Below are 21,120 nucleotides of genomic sequence, written 5' to 3'. Positions count from 1 at the left end.
ACCCCAATGAAAATTTACAGTCTGCACACATCTGCTCATGTACCGTACGTGTATCTTGATACATAAAAGTGGTAGGTTTTTTTCCTCCACCTCTTAGAACCACTTTTCATCCCCTTAGAGGGCGATGTCACCCCATTGAGAACACCTGGTGTACAGCAAATAAGCATGGACCTTTCACAAAAGAGCTAGGGTGTGTTTCGTACTATTTCTAGTACTTCCTTCTTTAAAAAGTTCACTAGATACTAGAATTCATCTTCAGTGATAAAGTGTAGAATGGATGCAGTGAGCTGATGGCTTTTAAGGACTTGTGCCAGGTGTTGCATCGGGTGTGGCACACGCTCGGCTGGAATTCACGGATGTCCCTCTCCCCTGCGTCTGCAACAGATGGAAGAACAGAGGTGGGACTCGGGCCACAGGAACGGACTGACTGTAAAGCTTGCTCCTCTTCTTTTTTTTTATTTTACATTTAAATTTTCTTGAAGTATTGATTTACAATGTTGTGTTTAATTTCTGCTGTACAGCAGAGTGACTCAGTCACACATATTATCTATTCTTGTTCACATTCTTTTCCGTTATGGTTTATCACAGGGTACTGAGTATAGTTCCCTGTGCTCTACAGTAGGACCCTGCTGTTTATCCACCCTGTATATACTAGTTTGCATCTGCTAATCCCAACCTCCCCCAAACTTACTTCTCCTTCCTTCTGAATTCCACTCTCCTTCTTTCCCTAAAAGTAATATGAAGTTAACTTAGGGTTAAGCCAGACTGCTCAGCAAATAGGTACCTGTGGATGTGTTTTAAAGATAACTCTGCTGGTGAGGATGTGACAGTGAGATTCTGTAAAGCATTAGATTTTTTGTTTTTGTCAAGGACAGAATGTGTTTCTATTTGGGACTGATTTCTTCTAATTTAAGAATGTCACTGGGAACTTACAAAATATGAAAATTCTCCTGTACTTGTCTATTTCATAAGTAAATAAGTAGAGGAAGGTTAAGACTAGGTGAGCTGTATACTTTAGATGTTGTATGTTTTCCACATTGAAAAGCCTTCATTTTATGCACAGATGACAACACGATGTTATGAAGGTGATTGATTGACCTGCCCAGAGTTCCATAGCTCACTGCCAGAATAGCACCCCGGTCTTCTTTTCATTGCGCTGTGACATCTCCTACTTCACTCTGGGAGCACAGCTCTGTGTCCTGTACTTGGGGTCTAACTAGCACCAGGTAACTAGTCACAATGCCCAGTAAGTTGTAGGTACTCAAATCTTTGATGAATTGAACAGGGTGTTCTGGTTTTGGTGGGCACTTGGAGAAACATGTAATAGTTGTACAGTCAGTATTGGTTTCATTGTCCAAGAAAATCATAGTAATGTTGCAACAGAGAACTCTTGGAGGTATGACCGTGTTTTATAGCATTCTCATGTTTTGTAATAAAAAATATTAAAAATAACCGTAGGTGTTACACATTAATCATAAATAAATAATAGTAAAACCTGCTCTTCCCACTTGAACTACATTCCTCTAGGAAAGAAAATAAAGGAGTCTCTTAAAATTACTAGTGGTTAGAAAGAGTGAGTACCTTTCTGGCTTTTGTTTTTAGAATGGTCACTGAACTAATAAAAATGATTTATTTACTTTTCTCCTTTTTCCTGTGAACATAAGTTTGAGGCCTATAAATATTTTTCAAAGTGAATTTATAGTTTATGAGCCTCATCAAAAGTCGGCCGCATTTATTTAATAGTCACGTCCTGGCTTTTACTGTAAGACAGTGTTAACACCTTTGGTAGACTAGGGCCTAGAGTTCAATTTAATAAAGCTTCAGCTTCCTTACCTGTAAAATGGAATAATAATTCCTACTTCACAGGCTTTTGTCAGAATTAAAATTATATAATAGATGTAAAGTGTCTAGCATATAATTTTTCCATGGTGAATGAGGGTTTCTTTGTTCCCTTCTCATTAAAGATATGAAAACGATAATAACTCATCACTTTTGCTGAAGGCGTTTTAACACACACACCTGCCCTCCTGAGCAGCTGTTCTCTGACCTCTCCAGGTGGCCCTCCTCCTCTGTGTCCATCCTCTCTGCAGGCTCCTGCCTCAGGTGGCTTCTTTGTCCCCTGGTGTAGTCACACTGTCTGGTTCTTCATGACCACTTTGGCCCTGTGAGCTGTCTGCTAGGGCTGTTTTAATGGCTACCTGGAGAGCAGTTTCCACATGATCGTTGCATGCTTATGTTAATTCTGTACTGGGTTATAAGCTCTCTGGGGAGCTAACTGTTTTAGGATTCTCATAGCCTTTCCAGGCTTTGGACAGAGCCCGTCACATGGGTGGCGCTCAGCTTCTGTTTGCTGCTTCTGAAGAATGTCCTAGCAATTTTAAAGGAGAATTTCCAAAGTGTTTTGAGTGTTGGCAAAAAAAAAAATATATATATATATATTCCCTTTTATAACAATAGAGACAGCCCTTATTTTAATATGTATGTATTTTTTCTGTTGCTTTGTGGTTTACAAAAAAGAAAGAAAATTAAATCGGAAAAGAAAAATATTACCATCCATTCTTACTGGAGATAAGAAAAAGTACTCGTGGTTTTGGTCAGATGCAGTTGTGTTCATTGGGACTGGAAAGGGCGTGTGTCAACCACGGTTTGCGGGCTTTTGTTTTCGTGTCTTTAAATGCTGTTCGTGAAGTTGCACTAACTCATTCATTTAAACAATTACTAAACACTTAGTCTCTTTAATGCAGACTCTTCTCAGATGTAGGGTGGCATAGAAAGATTAACTTTGCTCCAGAAGGAGCTGCTCTTAATCTCTTGGTAAAATGGAACTTGCCGTGAGAGGGAGCTCTTTGTAATCGTTGACGCGCCCTCTCCAGGCCGAGGCAGCTTCCCTGGCCCTTCAGGAATCGAAGGCATTTTTCTAAGGAAAACAAAATTGTTGAATTTAAAGAAAACACCCAGCAATTTTTGTACAACCTAAATTGCTGTTTTTAAAAATATGGACACTGTACTGTAACAATCCCATCCTCCCCTCCCCGCCAGCTTTTTTTTTTAATTTGGGGGCTATAAATGCAAAATTTTATTTTGAAATCTTGATACTTCCCTTCTTCCATTCCTAGCAGACTTACTAAAAAAGTTGTGCATTGGAGGTCTTCAAGACCATCTTCAGGCTTAATGATTCCCTAGAAGGACTCACAGGGCTCCGTCTGTAACTGCGCCCTCAGCTGTGATTTACAACCAAGGAAGGACACAAAGCAAAGTCAGCAAAGGGAAGAGGCGCGTGGGATGAGGTCCAAGGGAATCCATGCACAAACTTCCAGGAGTCCTGTCGCAGTAGAGTCAGGTACATCGTTCCTCCAGCAGTGAGCTGTCCTAACACGTGTGCAGTGCTTTCCACCAGGGAAGCCCCTCAGAGACGCAGTGCCTGGGGTTTTATCTGGAGCTGGGCACGTAAGCACCCTCTGCCTGGCATGTACCTGGAATTTCAGACTCCCTGCAGGGAAGTAGGTGTTCAGCATAAACCGTACAGTCTGTTCAAACAACCCAGGAACAGGGAGCCACCCTTCTCAATCCAGGGGATGGTGGGAACCCTCCCAAATCCAAGCTCCGGGTGCCAGCGCAGGGCGCGGCTTTGCACACAGGCCTCTGCGGGGGTAGCGGCCTCGGGCCTGGGGACCAGACTCTTCTCCTGGACTCTCTGCAGCATCTCACCGGATGTCTGGTCTCCTGTGAGTCCCTCGTCCTCCCCCGAAGCCTGTTCCACGCACAGCCGTGTCCTTTCTCCGTCGGGGGAGAGTCCCGCCTTCTGCGCAGGGCACAGAAGCCCTGGCGTCCTGCGACCGCTCCCTTCCTGCCACGTACCGCTCCCCCCGTCTGTTAGGAAGTGCCGTCAGTGCTGCCTTCCAACGGTATCCAGTTTGGCTCAAAATCGTCGTGGCCGGTGGTGGCCAGTGGGACGGCTGGGCCATGGGTCAGGAACTGTTGACTCCGGATTAGAGGTACAAGAGGGTTTGTAAGCTATTTTTTTCTACTTCCGTGTATTTGAAATTCATAAGAAGTTAGCATAGTTTTTGAGTCTGTAAGAAAATCTTACACATGTGCATCTTGCCTCTGTGTGTGTGCGTGTGTGAAGTAGGACATGCATACAAAAAAGTGCACAAATGACAAATCCAGGACATTTCTGAAAACTGAACTCACCCCACTCACGAATCGGCAAGAAACAGAGCGTAGCTGGCAGCCCAGGAGCACCTGGTGACCCCTTCCGGTCACCACTCCTCCCCCAAGAGTAACCACCCTCCCGACCTCTAACACGATCCATTACATTTGCTGTGTGTGTGGTTGATGTGCAGGGAGCCCTAAGGTACTGCTGTGTCTGCTGCTTTGACTTAACCTTACGTTTGCGAGAGCCGTTCATACTGCTGCACGTAGAGAGCGTTTGTTTATTCTCTGTGCTCTTAGTATTTTGCGACGGCACACTAGCTCCCGAGAGAGCAGTCTCCTCCGGGGGGTGTGGAGCTGGCGGAGTAGCCTCGAGCCTTTTTGCATGTAGCAGGTGCTGAACTGAATTGCTGCAGAAACAAGGAAATTGGCCTGGTGGAGGAAGTTCTCCTTGAATGGATAAACAAGAGATGCTCAGGTGCACATTGTAGGGAAAACAGACCTTCGCTTCTTAACTTCTCGTGTTTTGGGCATGATTAAATATTTCTTTTCTGGTTTAATTTTATCTGCTTTACTGCAAGAGTCAAGAGAAAAGTCGGTGTCGCTAACTTCCGATGATCAGGGATAGTGTTCTGTGGGAACTTCTCTCTGAACTCCATCTCCCTTGGCTTTGAGTTTCGCTGCTGTGACAGGTCTTCAGCAGGGAGTTCTTACCCAGCGCCCTTGAGGAGGCTCGCTGTCACACCGCTGTTGACTGTTCATCCTCCTTGAGCCGCCGGTCATTTTTCTGCTGACCCTGCGATCTTGGCGGGGGTCCTCCCCTCCCCGCTTCAGGGATAGAGGTTTGGGGTGACATGCAGATGGGGAGATGGACCCTGACAAATGCGATTCCAGGCCGGCCCGAGTTCTTGCCCCCCCCTGCCCTGTCCAGTCCCCCTTCCCTTGCCCCAGCCACGGTCCCTCCCAGACCTTCACAGGAGACCCTCTCAGCGCCCGCTCTCTCTCCTTTCTGATGACAAGGGTGTTGTAAGACAACACGCAGCAAAGCCTTTGGTGTGGCATTTTGTTGTAGCCTCAGGGCAGCAGGAACAGTCCTGTTAGGTCGAGGGCCTGTGCGGTCACGGTCACGTGGTGTGTCCTGAGGCCGAGTCCCCTTCCCGGGGCCCCTGGGTGACCACTTCTCCTGTGAGTGAGAGAGGGAAGGTGTTTATACCAGGAAACAGCTGGCTCCCTCCTTGTTGTGGTTTCATTTCAAGGAAACATCTAGTCTCCTCTCACTTTTGTTCACTTACTGGAGAGGCTGGATGTGTTTTTGCCTGAGGCTAGAACTAAAGAAGACCCCATGGTTATTGTTTCTCCTTAAGTAGTTTAGCAAGAAGAAAACAGTTTCTTTGGAAAATAACTGCAGAGATGGTTTTGTTCAAAAGGGGAAAGGAAAAGAAGACCCTTGAGAGAGAGGAGGTTAAAATTTGGAATCACAAGGTCAAGCAGCAGTGTCTCTCTGGACCTTTGTGAGAGCAGGAGCCGGATTGGATTCGACGGTCGTATACGATGCCGTGCTTGCGGACCTGACTGTTTTGATGATGTGACAAATGTGGACCTGATATTCTGAATGAGGCACGTGGTCCTGACTACTGTCGAAGATGCCAGGCCCGTGGACCTGACACTTGCAATGATGTCCCCGGGCACGTGGCCCTGACTCTGCCGAACGATGAGGGAGGTGTGGATGACACCGCTCACGCAGTTCCAGCGGTTTTTTTCCTCTCGTTTCCCCTGCCTTCTTTTACCTAACACGACACGTCTTTATGCTGGTTTGAGGAAGGACAGCGACATGGTCTTGCTGTGCTTGTGTAAGTGCTTCACGATGATACCATGGTTCACCTGGGGGCTGTGGTGGCGGGGAGGTTTAGGGTACCTGCCCTTTTCGCTTAGTTCACAGACAGAAGGGGCAGAAGGTGGAACATCGAAGATGCTTCTTCACGGTGAAGTCTAGCAGAGCGAGTGGTTATTTCTTCAGGATAAGCCCCACGCCTTACCGGTAACGACCCGTTCTAGTTACTTGCCTCTGTGTTAGTGTTTTCCCCTAGGGGAGGATGGGGAGCAGATGCCCAGTGCCCCTTTCTTTGCCGGTCGGGGTGGAGACAACGGGACCCGAGTGCTGGATGGTGTGGGCGCGCCGTGCGTGGGGTGGCGGCCTGGAGCTCGCGGAGAGGGCTTGCTGGCGTTGTGCGAGTACGAGGACTCTGCCTCCCCCTCTTCCCCCGCAGTGCCCGTGCCCGTGCCCGTGGCCGTGGCCGTGCCCGCGGCCCTACCCCGCGTCCGATACAGCAGAGGTCGCAGCTGAGGCTGCTTCAGTAAAGCCAAGGTCCTCACGGGTGGAGAACGTTTTCTTAACTGCTCTGGTCACGGGAGCTTAGGTGTTTCAGGTCTTCCGGGCCTTTGACGTTGCTGGTTAGTTCTGTTCATCCTCTCCTTCCCCCAAGAAACGTTTAGTACACTTAACGGTGGTGAGTTTTATGGTATATAAATTCTGGCTCTATAAAGCAGTTGGAACCAAAAGTTTAAATGACTTCTAGATTACTGTTTTTGTTTTTATTTTTATTTTTATTTATGAAACGTAGATATTCTAGGGAGAAAATCCAGAGAAAAAGAAAGATGAAAAAAGGCATTTCATAATTCTGTCCCCTTGGTTTATTTACTGTTAACATGTTAATAGGTATTTTTCTAGTTTCATATAGAGAGAGATATGTATATATACATATACATGTAAAATTGTTCTTTAAATGGTGAAATAGCCTTTTCTCTAACATTAAAAGTAATATACTCATCTAGAAAATAGGAAGATGGAAACATGTTTTCCCTTACCCTGTGCCCCCTCCCCAACCAGGGTAAGTATAGTTGACTTTCTGGTGTGTTTCCAGTCTTCTCTGGTATTAAAGCTGTTTCTCAGTGCTGCTGACCACTCACAGAATTTCCAGTTGAACATGTGTGTTTATCTATGTGGCTGCATTTAGTTTAAAAATAAGTTTGTGTTTATCCTAGGAAGATTTCTCCTAAATAATTTAGAAGGTGAGTTCCTTAGCCTTGTCTAGTCTCAAACATACACTTCATATAACTTTTTTTTAGTCGCCACCTCATAGTAAACTTCTTCCTGGGAGCTTGTTAATAGTGCGCGTTTACTCGTTATATTCATGTAGCGGTTACTTCTTCTGTCCGTGTGCTGTGTTTGGGCAGTGTGTCCTTTAGATTGTAAACTACTTCAGCATAGGCCAGTTTAAGTAATTTCATAATACCATGTGATGAGAAGCACTTTTTAGTTTTAGTTTTTACTAAGATCTTGAAAAGTGGGCATTCATTGCCACTGTACATACTGGTTACTTAATATATTTTCCTTGACAGGTGCTCCTTAAATAACAAGGTGTTTGCCATTGTCTTTATTCTTTTAACTTATCTGAATATAAGGCAAAGTGAAGTTAGGGAAAGAAAGCAGCATGTGACTTAAAAAAGCCTGACTGTTTGAAACGTATGTACTGTTGGAAACCTCTTTGATAGATTCTGCGTATTTCTGTTGACACTTGACTTGTATCTTCCCCCCGCTGAATAGCTGAGGTGGTTCAGTCCCAGTGTTTGTTACCGTGTCATCTCCAGCATCTGTCGCTTCCTTTGTGTGGGAGGGAGATGCTGGCTGCCAGGCTGTCTCTGAGTGGGGCTGTGACCTCGTGCCTGATGGACGAGCACAGCTGTGGGGTCTTCATGTGCGCTTTGGCCGTAGGCACATCAGGCACAGCTGCTCTGAGAATGTAGTTATCTTCTCCTGCAAGTCTATGAAAATTATTTGCTGTACAGTGGAATAATGCCAAGGGTACTTACTTGATGGAGAAGGCACGAGTGATTCAAGAGCCCAAGATGGTTTTCGGTGCAGGCTTGAAGATTTCAGTGAATTGAAAGTACCATTGTCTTACTGAGTTTTTGCCTCTAAATCACTTAGTGCAGCGCTGATGGAGACATGCTGATTTTCTTCATTCTGAGTTTAAGAAATGGTCGTTTTGGTAGAACAGGTAGTTGAAACAGCAGGGAAGACTGTGGCCAAACAATCAGAGCGAATTTACTTTGATTCAAATCTCAGAAGGTTTGCTGTGTCTGAGACACATTTCGTAGCAGCTCGTGTACGTTTTTAGATGGAATGTTTAGGGAAGATTCCATAGTACCACTGGGTTTTTTCCTTTATATATCTCTTTAATGTGTATATATTAATTTGATTATATTTATATTATATATTATGAATTACTACATACTATAATTTATATACATAATTAAAGTTTAATCACTTGTAGGGAAACCTTTTCCCTGAATTGACACTGGTTTTTATAATATTTGAAAAAGTTCAACATGCTATTTAAAAACACATGCCTCTCTAGAATTTGTTACTTATTATATCTCTTAAGATTTTATGACTTCCCCCCACCCCCCCAAATAGTTAAGAATGTCCTTGTCTTCAGTTAAAATTAACCACTGAGGGGCTCTTAGCTCTGAACAGCGAGCTTCAAATTAACCCTTTATTTACTCTGGACTCTTAACTCCGGAGGCATTTCTTTTTCTTCCCTTTAAAAGCCGTAGAGAACCTTACATTTTAAACTCAGTCTTCCCCCCTCCTGCATCTGTGCTTAGTTAGATAAACCGATCAATCTAATGAATTCTGCAGACAGAGGCTACAGCGCTCTGTGTGCCTGTTTTAGCCCAGGGCTCAGTATTCCATCCATGCACAGACGCGAGGTTGCCAGCTTATCCTGAGCCCGGCAGGAAAAGAGGGTGTTTTCTGATTTCCCCTACAGATGTGTTTAGTTTCACTGCTCACTCAGTCCGGGCTCTGATGGTGTGGACGTGGTCTTGCGTCCTGTGAGCGTCCTTGCTTCATGCTGTGTTCTGTGATTCCTCTGGTCTGGGTCCCAACTGTGCCGGCTCTGCCAGCCCCTCAACTCCCTCTGGAAGGTCTGCCCGCCTGCACCTTGGCGGGGCTCCCCTCCCCCAGGGGCAGCCTGATGCCCTTTCCTGCTGTGTCCCTCCGTCTCTGCACCCTGCCCCTGGCTGCCCTCTGTTCAGAAGCGGCCTTCAGCCAGCCGACTGAGCGCACGTGTTCCGTGGATGAGCCTTCACAGGCACGTGGTTCTCGCTAAAAGGCTGTCAGGAAATGTGACGTCGCAAACCCTCAGCCTTCGTGTGTGGAGTCCCGGCAGATGGTGAAGTTGGTGGTTTGTGCTGCTGGTTGGAGGTGGATGGCGGGGGCTGCTTGCTTCCACCAGGATGACACCCGTCTTCGTGCGTGGGAGTTTGGGTTGGTGAGTGACCTTTCCGGGTTTCCACTGGAAAAATGTATTTGAAGACGGAACTGACTGGTTTGCATTTCGGTGGAGACGCCATTGAGGTAGTGACTTTGTACGTTGTGTTGGTGGTGACGGCCCTGGTTTCCTTCCCTTCCCTTCCCTTCCCTAGTCCAGCGTCCAGCCCTATCGCCTTGAGGGCAGCACGGGGTCTCTGTTGGCCGACTCTTGGTCTCTCTGAGAGTTCCAGTTTTAAAACACCCACTCCGAGGTGGCCAGCCTGACCCCAGGGCCACACGGACTCTCACTGCGTGTGTTGCTTCACAGACACTCGGCACATAGGGCGGCACTTGGTGGTCTGGGGGTCGGTGGGGGGCGTGCTGGGTGCTCTTTAGGGAGCGCCTGGGTGACTGTTGCGTCTGTGATGTCTCAGGCCGGCTTTTCCGATCCCTCTCCAGCAGTTCCAGCCTGCAGCTTACTCTCCGCAGTGTGTGTGCCTGCGTGTGCGTGTGTGTAAAAGGAGGAAAAATGGATTAGGTAACGTGATCTCGCGGAGCTATTTTTAGACCAGCATGACTTATTAGAGTTTTGTGAACTGTGCATGTAGTACCCTGCCCTGAAGTTCTATATAAAGTGATTAATAACAGAAAGTTTGCTGATAGCTTATCTTTCCGGTGATGTAAAAAAAAAGGAATCTACACCTTCCCTTTGCTTTAAATAACTGCTGGTTGGGAGGATGGGGGACTATCTGAGGTAAAAGAAGTGAGGTTAAGATACGATATTGAAGTTGCATCTTCAAAATTTGTGGAAACTTTTTGTTTGCCTCTTTATAATGGATAGCCTTAATTCTGTATTATTGCCTTTCACTCTTAAAATTAAAGATGTTTTCTGGAAAACACTTTTTATTCCTGTACGCGATAAAATTCACGTTTAAAACAGTAACCCTGTATATCTTTTAAAGTCACAGTCAAAAAAAAAATTATTTTCTGATAAAATACAAATAGTACTCACCATCAGCAGTACCATTTATTGTGATCACAACATGTCCCAGAATGAAAATACTGGGAATGAAGCTGTAGCAGGGTGAGTTTGTCCCCCTGGTAGCTGTGACGCTCCTTTAAAAGCTTCAGAATACAGTTGATTAATACCAATCTCAGCACTGAGTCATCTTCTTTCTAATTGAATCACATAGTGAAGATAATTGGTCCTCTCTCTCCTCCCGTCTTTGTGGTATCTGGATTTTTGGCATCTCTCCACATTTTCCCAGGAGGAGCACCTGTAGTTTATCGGTGCGTCCTTGCATGAGCAGGTGACATGTAGTTAAGGACGCACGTCGCTAACTGTTCTTTAGCAGGAGACCTGAGTAGACCATGCAGTCAGCTTAGAGTGGGGTGACCGTTTCAGGATCTGGCTGTTGGTCGCGTTGGGGGCCGGCACCCTTGCTTGGCCTCTCAGCCGTCACAGCAGTGAGTCGACAAGCCTGGCAAGTGTCCACATACCTGCTGCCCGAGGGCAGGTGACGCCGAGTTCACTGGTCTGAGTTCGCCGGGGTTGCCCTTGACAGGCTGCTGCAGGCACGCTTCGTGCTCGGAGTTGTATTACATCAGTTTATAAAGCAAAAGGTAATTGTAGTTCGTTTTCCGAACATCACGTTAGAGTACCTGCTGTGTGCCGGGCACCGTGGGGGTCTTTGCATGTTACCTGACTTTTCTATTCGTCCACCCTGGGGTGTGGCCCCCTAGCCAAGAATGGAGTAGAGTTTCCTCCTCTTGCGTGCAGGGAAACTGAGGCTCGGAGATTGACTCTTTTTAAATTTTTACTTCTTACTTTAAAGATCACCTGTCTCGGCAGCATCCAGCTGTACACAGGGCACACGTTCAGTCGGACAGGGCCTGTCGGGGGCACGGGCGTGAACAGGGCGGAGTCCCTGCCTTCCTGGAGCTTACGTCCTCACAGAGGAGGTAGATCTTAAGCGGGTTTTTGTGGGGCTGAGTGCTGAGACAGACGACGATCTGTCTGTCCCCAGATGCATGGTTTTTATGCTACTGGAAGTTTTCGTTGCCTTTCTGGGTTCTTCTGGAGCTTGAGCCATGCAGCTGGTGTGACTGGTGCAGAGCTGGGGGGAGGTGGCTGTGCTGGGGGGAGGGGTTCCTCCAGCCGGGAGGCTCGGGAACACATTTTATAAATTTCTGACAGAGTATAAAGCATCCATCAAGACTTTTCCCCGGAAGGACCAGCCGTACCGTGGACTGTACCTGAATGGATTGGTCTGGTTCACAGCAGAACTTCCCTTTGGGTTTTATTAAGACTCGAGGTCGGTCACCCGTCTAGTCTAGGGGAGGCAGTGGATCCTACAGGGTTAGACCCCTCCGTCGGCTGGTCAGCTGCACTCCCTGGTCTGGGACTCAGGGTTAGGGTTCTGTATTCCTCCCATTTTCTCTCTTCACGTGATTTGGCATGTTTCTAAAAAGTAGGGGAAAGTAGAAGGGGAGAGGCATTTTAGATTATTTTCCTAGTTGGAATTGGAAAATAAGGAGGCAAGGTTTAATCACTGAGGCTATCCTGTAGCTTTTCTCCACCCGCGGTCGTGAGGCGCCATCACTCACAAGCAAGGAGGTTTTTTGTTTTTTGTTTTTAAAGGGGTGGGGGACAGCCAAGTAAACTTTAAAAAAATATATATATATATATTTATTTATTTTTGGCTGCGTTGGGTCTTCGTTGCTGCACGCGGGCTTTCTCTAGTTGCGGTGAGTGGGGGCTACTCTTCGTTGCGGTGCACGGGCTTCTCATTGCAGTGGCTTCTCTTGTTGTGGAGCACGGGCTCTAGGCGCACGGGCTTCAGTAGTTGTGGCACGCGGGCTCAGTAGTTGTGGCTCATGGGCTCTAGAGCGCAGGCTCAGTAGTTGTGGTGCACGGGCTTAGTTGCTCTGCGCCATGTGAGGTCTTCCCGGACCAGGGCTCGAACCCGTGTCCCCTGCATTGATTGGCAGGCGGATTCTTAACCACTGTGCCACCAGGGAGGTCCAAGTTGGGAGTTTTGAGAAGCACTGGGGCGGCTCCACATCCGTGCGAGTCCCCCTGGATGAGCGCAGGTGCCGTGTAATGTTGCCAGTGATGCACTTACCTGAATTTTGTTACCTAAAAGCTTTTGGAAAGGGGGTGTCTGTCAGGAGTTAGAGTATCTCGCTTCTATTTTCTGTTTTCCCCAAAGACTTGTGGAACTCAGTCCTTGTCTTCTTGAGTCACTTCTGTGGAAGCATCTTTGAATCCTCAGAGCCGAGGGAATGGCTCTTCACACGTGGTTTCCACGAAGATCCCCCAGACACTTCTCCAGGCTGTAAAGTTGTGTCAGGCCACTCCATGGTATTTGAGTGGAAACTGCCATTTCAGAGCAAAGAGGAGATCCCTTTCCAGATATGCAGATTACCCACAGTGAAGAGAATTATTTGAAAGTAACAAAACACACCTTTACACTAAGGCTTATTTCCTTGTTGCCACGATTGGCACACGATTGCAAATTTCTGTTATCCAGGAAGCGCCAGGAGCCAGGTTGGAGGTACTTACTTCCTATTTTGGCTTAACACCATGACACTTGCAAGATAGCTGACCGAAGGAAGATCTGATTACTTTTCTCTAGACTGTCCTTGCTTCTTTTTCCTTTTTCACTCACCTGCTGTGGTATATCATGACACAGATCATATAAGCAGGAATTAGGGTAGCTCGTGAGGGTGGGAGGTGAGGGAGACAGGAAGGGTGAGGGAAAGGTCAAGGTAAAACCATGAAACATACCCCAAAATCTTTGCTTGGCCACTAAGATCCTCGAGGTCAGAATTAGAAAATCACTGAGCTTTGTAAATACTGGCCATTGGACACCGTCCACCACCAATCACTACCCATCCCCACCCTGGCAGAGAACATTTCACTACCCCGGCAGAGAGTATGGTGTATTACTTGCTTAATTTTGGCAATTTCTATACTTTTGACTCAGGCATAAACTAAATAGCTTGCTTATAGCAATTGAGATCAAACAAAAGTTATTTTAATGATCTTATCAAAAGCATATTTTGCACATTAATTTTGTTCAGTTGATTTCCTATGTGTGACTTAAATTTTTAAAAATTATGATGATATTCCTTTAGTGGTGGGAAAGTGGGACCAGATGGTCTCTATGTTGTTGGGAGGTGAGGGTCTTTAGCCTTCCACCCTGGTAGAGGAATCAAAACATCTGTAAATCCAAGTTGTTGCGTTCTGAACACACTGGGTTCTAATTTAATGAGCCGTATAAAACAAATTGAATCTCAGACTCCTTGACAGGCAGATGCCCCAAAAGGCTTAGTGGTTATTACCTGCAAGGGTGTAGGTTGTAGGTGGTGTGGTGTTTTTGTCTGCTGATTCCATTACCTGGGTTCATTTCAGTTGACCCCCTTCCATCACCACCACCCACCCCACCCCCCCACCCCCCACCCCCCACCATGGGCATTTGTTCCCACTTTGCACACCTGGTAATTTTTAATTGGATGCCAGCCATGTGATTTTTACCTTATTGGGTATTGGACATGTTATATTCTTATAATATTCTTGAGCTTTCCCCTGGGATGCAGTTAGTTACTTGGACTCCGTCTGAGCCTTTGAAGGTCCGTTCCTTGGGGTCAGATCGGCATTTAGTCTAGAGCTAGTTTTACGCCACTGTTGAGGCAGGAGCCTCCTGAATGCTGTGCCCAGATTCCTGTGAACGATGAGATTTTCCAGTCTGGACAGTGGCAGCAGGCCCTGTTCCCCGTCCTTGTGAGCACTGGGTACCGTCCCCCGATCCTCTGGGGGTCCTCCCCTGACCTCAGGAGGGTGTGCTGGGTGCTCTGCTCAGATCTCCTGCCCTGTCCCCGCATCCCTCCTCCCTGACCTCTGTCCTGCACGCTCCAGCTGCCCCTCAGCTCTGCATCCTCTGGGCTTCGGGGGGGTTTCCTCTCGCTTTGCTGCAGCCTGGAATCTCCCAGGGCAGCAGGCTCGGCAGTTGTAGGTCTTTCCTCATGTTCCCGTCTCTCAGAGGTCACTGTCCTTCAATCCCTGGTGTCCAGGGTCCTAAAACTCCTTCATACGTTTTATCTATTGTAGTTGTTCAAGTGGGAGTATATCTGGCCCTTGACGCTCCTTCTTGGCCTGGAACAGAAGTTTGTCCTTTGTCCTTTTCACTTGTAGACTATTTTCAGAGCCAGCCTTTGACTGACTTGCCGTGTCAGTTGTGTAAGCAGGGGCTCTGTGCATGTGAGCGCACGATGGGGCCAGTCAGAAACGCACAGATGTGTGATGTTTTCCACACTCAGATCTCCTCCAGAGCTGTGCCCCTTCTTGCCACCGCTTGCTAGGGCCTGGCTTTCAGGTTTTAACGTGTGCGCAGTGCTCTTGATGGAGTTCGCCCCTGGCTTAGGGAAGGGCGTGGGCACAGAGGCAAGACTCTGTCCAGGGCCCTCGGGCAGGTCAGGAAGGTGAAGCTGGCACGATGGCTGATCCCGGGCTCCAGGTACCTCTCCTTTGCTCCGGAAACAACTTGAGCTTGGAAATTTCTGATCTCAGGAAGTCATGGGCCTGGATTGGTACCATTGGAGCCAACAGGAAGACGTGACCGTGGAGGTCCGAGCTCTGGGTGACGCTGACCCAGCGGAAGGCAGGTTAACCAGCAAGGTTCCCGTTCTGCAAACTCCCATCACCCTCCCCGCACAGCTGAGCCCTGGAATGAGCAGCCGGAGTGGGGAGCTTGGTGGTGACTCGAGAACAGCAAGGGGGGCGTGAGGGGCCCCTGTCCAGGGAGGCGGGGGGGCAGGACATGCGAACGGCCAGGAAGAAACTCATTTGGATGCTTATGGAGTTAACGCCTTTACTTGAAACTCTTAATTTTCCCCCACGAAGGAAAATAGTATTGTTGAAAATTAGACAAGTTAAAGAAGAAAATATCTGTAATCCAGAGATAATGTTTGGGAACAGTTCTTCTTTTTTCTTTCTGTGTACACATTGAAACGTGTGGAGTTACCTAAATATACTTGTACACTGGTGTTGCGAATGGCAAAATGTTGACGTTAAGAATACATCATTTTGTCATCTTCTGAGCATTTTGGATTACTGATCTCTTTCTGGTCTCATAATATAATTACCAGTTTGGTTATGTAGGGGAGGAAGAAAAACCTTTCCTTCTACCCTTCTAGGCTCTTGATCATGTAATAAAAGATTAACAAGAGAAAAACAAACAGGTTTGCTAACTTGTCTATCTCATATATACATGGGAGCCTTCACAAGGAAAGTGAAGACTCAAAGAAGACTCTGTCTGTGTACTGGGTTGAACAAAGAGACGCCATTGTGGACCAGTAACTAAACCATATGGGACAGCTAACAGAAGATAAGAGGCTTGCTTGTACAGAATTCTTTTGGCCTCAACCCCCTGGCTCTGGTGATAAGAATGTTTTTTCCAGTTGGTATAGGAAGGATGCCTTTCATGTGGGAGTTTTATCGCTTGCTTTCAGGAAGAAAAGGGGAGGTCAGAGCACCTCTTTTGTCCCTGCTGTTTTTCAAGTACCTTTAGCTTAAAATAATCCCATGTCAAAGAAGCATATTTTGGGGTGACAATCAAGTGTTTTGGTGGAGGATTTGATTTTGGTCGCTCTGGGCCTTACCCAGGAGATCTGCTTTCCATCTCTGTCGGGACCTAGGTTTCAGCTCCTACTTCAGGGGCCATACTTCAGGGTCCCCAATGGAGGAGGAAAATGGATGGGTTCTAAAATCAAGTATTGATGTGACTTATTTCAAGTTAGACTATCGAAGCCACTGGTACCCTGGGGAATTGTGTCCTGTAAATTGGGGCTTGACACTTTGGAAAGTTCTAATAGTTTCGTTTAGTTCCTGGAGAAAATAGCGATGGGTCTTACTTGACTTTATGGTGTGAGTTAGCTCACCGTGTTCATTCGCCATGCTGTGCTTGTTGGTAAGGGGTCATCTCAGAGGTGTGTCTTACCTGACTTTATGGTGTGAGTTAGCTCACCGTGTTCATTCGCCATGCTGTGCCTGTTGGTAAGGGGTCACCCCAGAGGTGTGTCTTACCTGACTTTATGGTGTGAGTTAGCTCACCGTGTTCATTCGCCATGCTGTGCTTGTTGGTAAGGGGTCATCTCAGAGGTGTGTCTTACCTGACTTTATGGTGTGAGTTAGCTCACCGTGTTCATTCGCCATGCTGTGCCTGTTGGTAAGGGGTCACCCCAGAGGTGTGTCTTACCTGACTTTATGGTGTGAGTTAGCTCACCGTGTTCATTCGCCATGCCTTGCCTGTTGGTAAGGGGTCACCCCAGAGGTGTGTCTTGGCCTCCTTGCAAGCACCAGCCTCCCCAGGTTTTTCCTGAGTGAGCGATGTTGAGGGAAATGGATTGTACCTGCCGTCCTGCACCGTCTCGTCGCAGTCTGAAGTTACCACCCCGCCACCCACCCCGCCGTGCCCATCCCGGTGGGCGGTGCAGCTCTGTAGTTCTCTTCTTTGCCACGCTGCTCTTAGAGCCCAGTCGAGTGACACAGCCTCACTGAAATATAGCAGGTTTCATAGAAGACTTTGCTGAGTCAAGTAGGGTTCTACGCGGTGGTGTCTGTCGACAGAAAGAGCAGGTTAAGGGCTTCAGGGCCGTTAGACTTAGACTTTGGGACCTCAGAAGTCCATTGGCTCAGTAGCAAAACTAGGGAGCATGTCTTTTTGTCTGAAGTGTGTTCAAGGCAGTATTCTTTCTTGAGTAAGACGTCACGAGTGCCTGATTTCCATTGCAGCTATGTTAATTTTGTCATTTTTCTGTTGGGGTTTTTGTTCTGGAGCTGATGGAGCTTCTGAGATGGATGCAGATTAATTTTAAAGAACGTTCCATTCCTTCCTTCGACCAGATCCTGGACCTTCATTTTGCTCTAGAAGCTTCCCTGCAGAGTCGTGTTTGCCTCTGTCTGGTTGAATTATCAGTGAATTTAAGTTGCAGAACTTTTCATATGTCTGAGTCATAAAAATTAATTTTGGTTAATTCAGCTTGGTGTGATACTGAATAACACTCTCAGATGTCACTGGGATTTGCCAGGTCAAAGGTGACCTGCCCTTATTTCTCTGCCAGTTCACAGTCTCATAAAGAAGGGTTTGGTGGTAGTTAACTAAAATAAACTTGTAAACTTTTTAAAAAATGGATATTTAATGCCTATTTTCATTCTAAGTATATACATTTTGGTGGTGAAATCTGCCAGAGATACTTGCATATTTCATTTTATTAGTATTCTCTCCATCTAGTAAAGATAGAGTGAGTGATGAATTGCCCTTCCTTTTTTTGTTCAGCTGTTAACGAGTAGGCTTAATTCTGTAAGGAGGGGCTGCTGGGGAGAACATCCCCCAGACCTCCTGGGTCCTCCCAGTCGGCTCATTGGAGGTCCGCCTGCCGTCAGTGGAAGGAGACAGAATTTTGGTAACAAGAGAGTTCAAACAACATTTTAAGGAGTCATTAAGAAACCCCACTAGTCCTGTGCACTGCTCTGACAGGCTCAGACTGTGGAGCGGACAGGGCTTTTCCTATGACTCCCAAACCCACAGCTGCTTTTGAAGATGACCACGATTCAGATGTGTCCTCCCCGTCCCCCCGCCCCATCCTCTAGCAGCCAAGGAAGGCAAAGGAAAACTCCTCCCTAGTCTTAGCCCAGCCTGAGACAAAGACCTTTTCCACTGGGGAGAGTCCAGAATGCTAATTGGCATCAGCTGCCTTAGATCACCAGGGGGCTGGCAGCTGCCTCATCCCTGGAGGAGACCCAGAGGGGGCCTGCTCTCCTCCCCAAATGTCCTCTCTCCTCTCTCAAGTGACCCTTAATTTTTTTTTTTTCCATCTGTACGTGACTGTGGCCTCCTAAAGAGGAGGACGAAGGGCAGAGGCATTTGGACTCGGCAGGGATACTTGGATATATCACTTCCTCATGGAGCTCTGCTACATCCACTTTCTTTGCAAACGTGGGATTTGTCATCGTTTTAAAAATGCAGTTGGTCTGTTCTAAGTCTGTTTTCCACTGTATCTTTTCTGGCGAAACGAGGTGTTTGTTTTTGGTGGTGGTGTGTATGTATTTAAATACTGGAATGAGAACACCAAACTTGTTTTCACCTAATGACTGAAGGGAGATTCGAACTCAGAAGTTGGTTCGTTATTACCCTAAAGACACTGTATAAGACACTATATTGTAAGCATTAGTCGTGATTAGGATTCCAGCTGTAGTTGGCTCCAAACTGTTGGTAGATTCTGCGTTTCTGATGCTTTTCCTCCAAGGTGGGCACTCATAATTAGACAGTGAATAACAGTTAGTGGTGCTGAGTGCCTTTTTATTTTATAAACTGTGCAGTAGCTATCTATTTGAAAATCAGAGAAGCCAGAGAAGGAATGTTTCAAAGTATATATAATCCTTATCCTAAAATGATGATTTGAGAGGACAGTATGTTTTCCTCTCAGTATGTGTAGTTCAGTTTCATCTGCTTCCAGGATTTGACTACTTAAGACCCCGGAAATATTCTGGCAAGTGACATTGATCTGATTACTGTATTTTCAGAAAATATTTGGATGTTTCAGTCATATTAGAAAAGCTGTTGCCAAACTGTGTTTAAGCTGTTCTTATGTCATATTTCATTGTTTGTAACTTGGCAGCCCAGTTTCAAAGATGTTACAGCCTGTGTCTTATGGTTGATGGTGAATCATAGTTTCGTTACGAAAAGTGATCGGGTGTCTGTCTAGCAGCATCTTAGGTACAGGGAGATGCGTTGCGCCGTGATGATCCTCCAGCAGTACTACCCGTGTGCATATGAAGTGCTTTTCACACCGGTGAGCAGTACCGCATATAAGCCGATGGGGATCTTTAGATGTGTAAGATGTGTGAGGATTTTAACTCCGCGGGCTCCAAAAACATCAGCTGCCGATGGAGGGTCTTGGTTGTTCTTATACAGAGCCGTGAATGAGTTAGATCCTGGAAGACACTGGTTTTTGTCACTAAAAGAAAAACTATGTCAAAACCAGTCACAATATGTCAAGACCCTTAATTATTGCTCAGGAAGCTTCTTGTGGGAGAACTGTAGGTAGCGTTTGCTTTCTGTCCAGAAGTGAAACCTACTGGCAGAGCATCACAGGGACTAAAGACCCTGGGGTGACGTAGCCAGCGTGGGGGGTGGGTGGAGGCCGGTAGGAAGGCTTAGGGCTGGAGCAATAAAGTCCCGCCCTCCGTCCGGAAAGGCACACATTACCGCATGAAGTGAGTGGCTGCGCTCTTAGCACAGAAAATTAAAATCAGTAGTGTATTGATTTTTCCCTATCCTAGTTCAGCATTGTTCCTTTTGTTTTTGTGTAGTCTTTGTACCCCACATCCTTATAGGTTTACTGGTTTTGGATAAGAGGAAAAAAATCAAACCTTTAGTTGACTTTCTAATCCTGGAGCAACACCACCTCCCTTCCAGCAGGGGCGAGGCTATGGCCAGACTCGCGCTCATTTTTGTTAGGAACGTGTCCGTCTCGACAGGCCTCGTTGGGGTGTTGCTGGCTGCCCAGGGACCCAGAGACTGTGGGCCGCGGGCCGTGAGCTGCGATCCAGAGAGAGCAGGGCCCTGTGCCGGCAGGTGGTGGTCCTTCCGCAGCATGGGCGCGAACCTGAGCGTAAGATAAAGCTGCGGATGGGTGGGGCTTCCTAATTCCGCTTGGGGCGTGCTTCCTTGTGCCCAGTATGAACAAAAGCTGTCGCCCCTTTATGATTGATAGTATAAAGTTTCTATACTATACAGGTCCCAGATAGAGGTGTGTGATTGTGTGATACTAGCCAGGCTAAGCACTGGTTTTGTTTAGAATTAAGCTAGTTAATTATCCTAGTTGTTCAGCCTCTCATTGTTCATTGCTGCTTTAACCATGGCCATTGAAATTCATCCGCATTTGGTGAGATTTACATATATATGGGTTTTGAATGAGAATTATCACACAGACGAGTGTCTAGACTGTACTTGGCCATGTGACTCTGCTCCATATTTATGTCATCATCTGCCAAAGTCACATGACAACCATGCCTGTCATCTGTACGCTGTAATATTCTCATACTTATGTCTCTGGACCGAGCTGGAAGCCACCGCCATGAGAATCACTGGTGTCGGATGATTACATGTTTTGGTGTGTATTGGGTTTATTAAGCAGTAATGACCAACTGAAAGTTGTTTTTAAGAAGACATTTTCTTTTTTCATTTGGTCTCACTGTTAATATCTAATTAATGATGTTGCCCTAAGAGCAGTGTTGGCAAACCAAACTTGCTTTAGGTCTGTGAGGCCTTATGAAAGGTTCTCGGAGGTGCTAGGCTGCAACAGTAGGTTTTGTGTGTGTGTGCGTGTGCACATGTGTGCATACACACGCACCTACGCGGCTCAGAATCCCTGAGTCGTCCCTGGAGAGGGAAGGATATCAGCTGAAGTGGAAGGAGTGTGTCAGCGTAGAAAAGTCAGGAGGTTTCAGGGAAGCACTCATCATTTCCCGTTGAAAATACATGAAATAAAGGGAATTCTAGAGATCTGGTTATGAGGCTTTTCTCAAAGATCTTCTTTATCTTCCCTCAAACACCTCTTTTCTAACCAAGGCAGATTTTCTC

General features: G+C 46.6%; 1 protein-coding gene across 38 annotated transcripts in view; it reads left to right on the top strand.

Moving 5' to 3' along the window:
- The window catches only part of MAP4K4 (mitogen-activated protein kinase kinase kinase kinase 4), a 174,204-nt gene that overhangs the window by 89,959 nt on the left and 63,125 nt on the right, over positions 1–21,120 (top strand). The gene's annotated exons all lie outside the window — the stretch shown is intronic.

Source organism: Balaenoptera borealis (genome assembly GCF_965194805.1).
Source record: "Balaenoptera borealis genome assembly, chromosome: 15".
Taxonomy (NCBI): Eukaryota; Metazoa; Chordata; class Mammalia; order Artiodactyla; family Balaenopteridae; genus Balaenoptera; species Balaenoptera borealis.
This window is presented reverse-complemented; position numbering and strand designations above follow the sequence as displayed.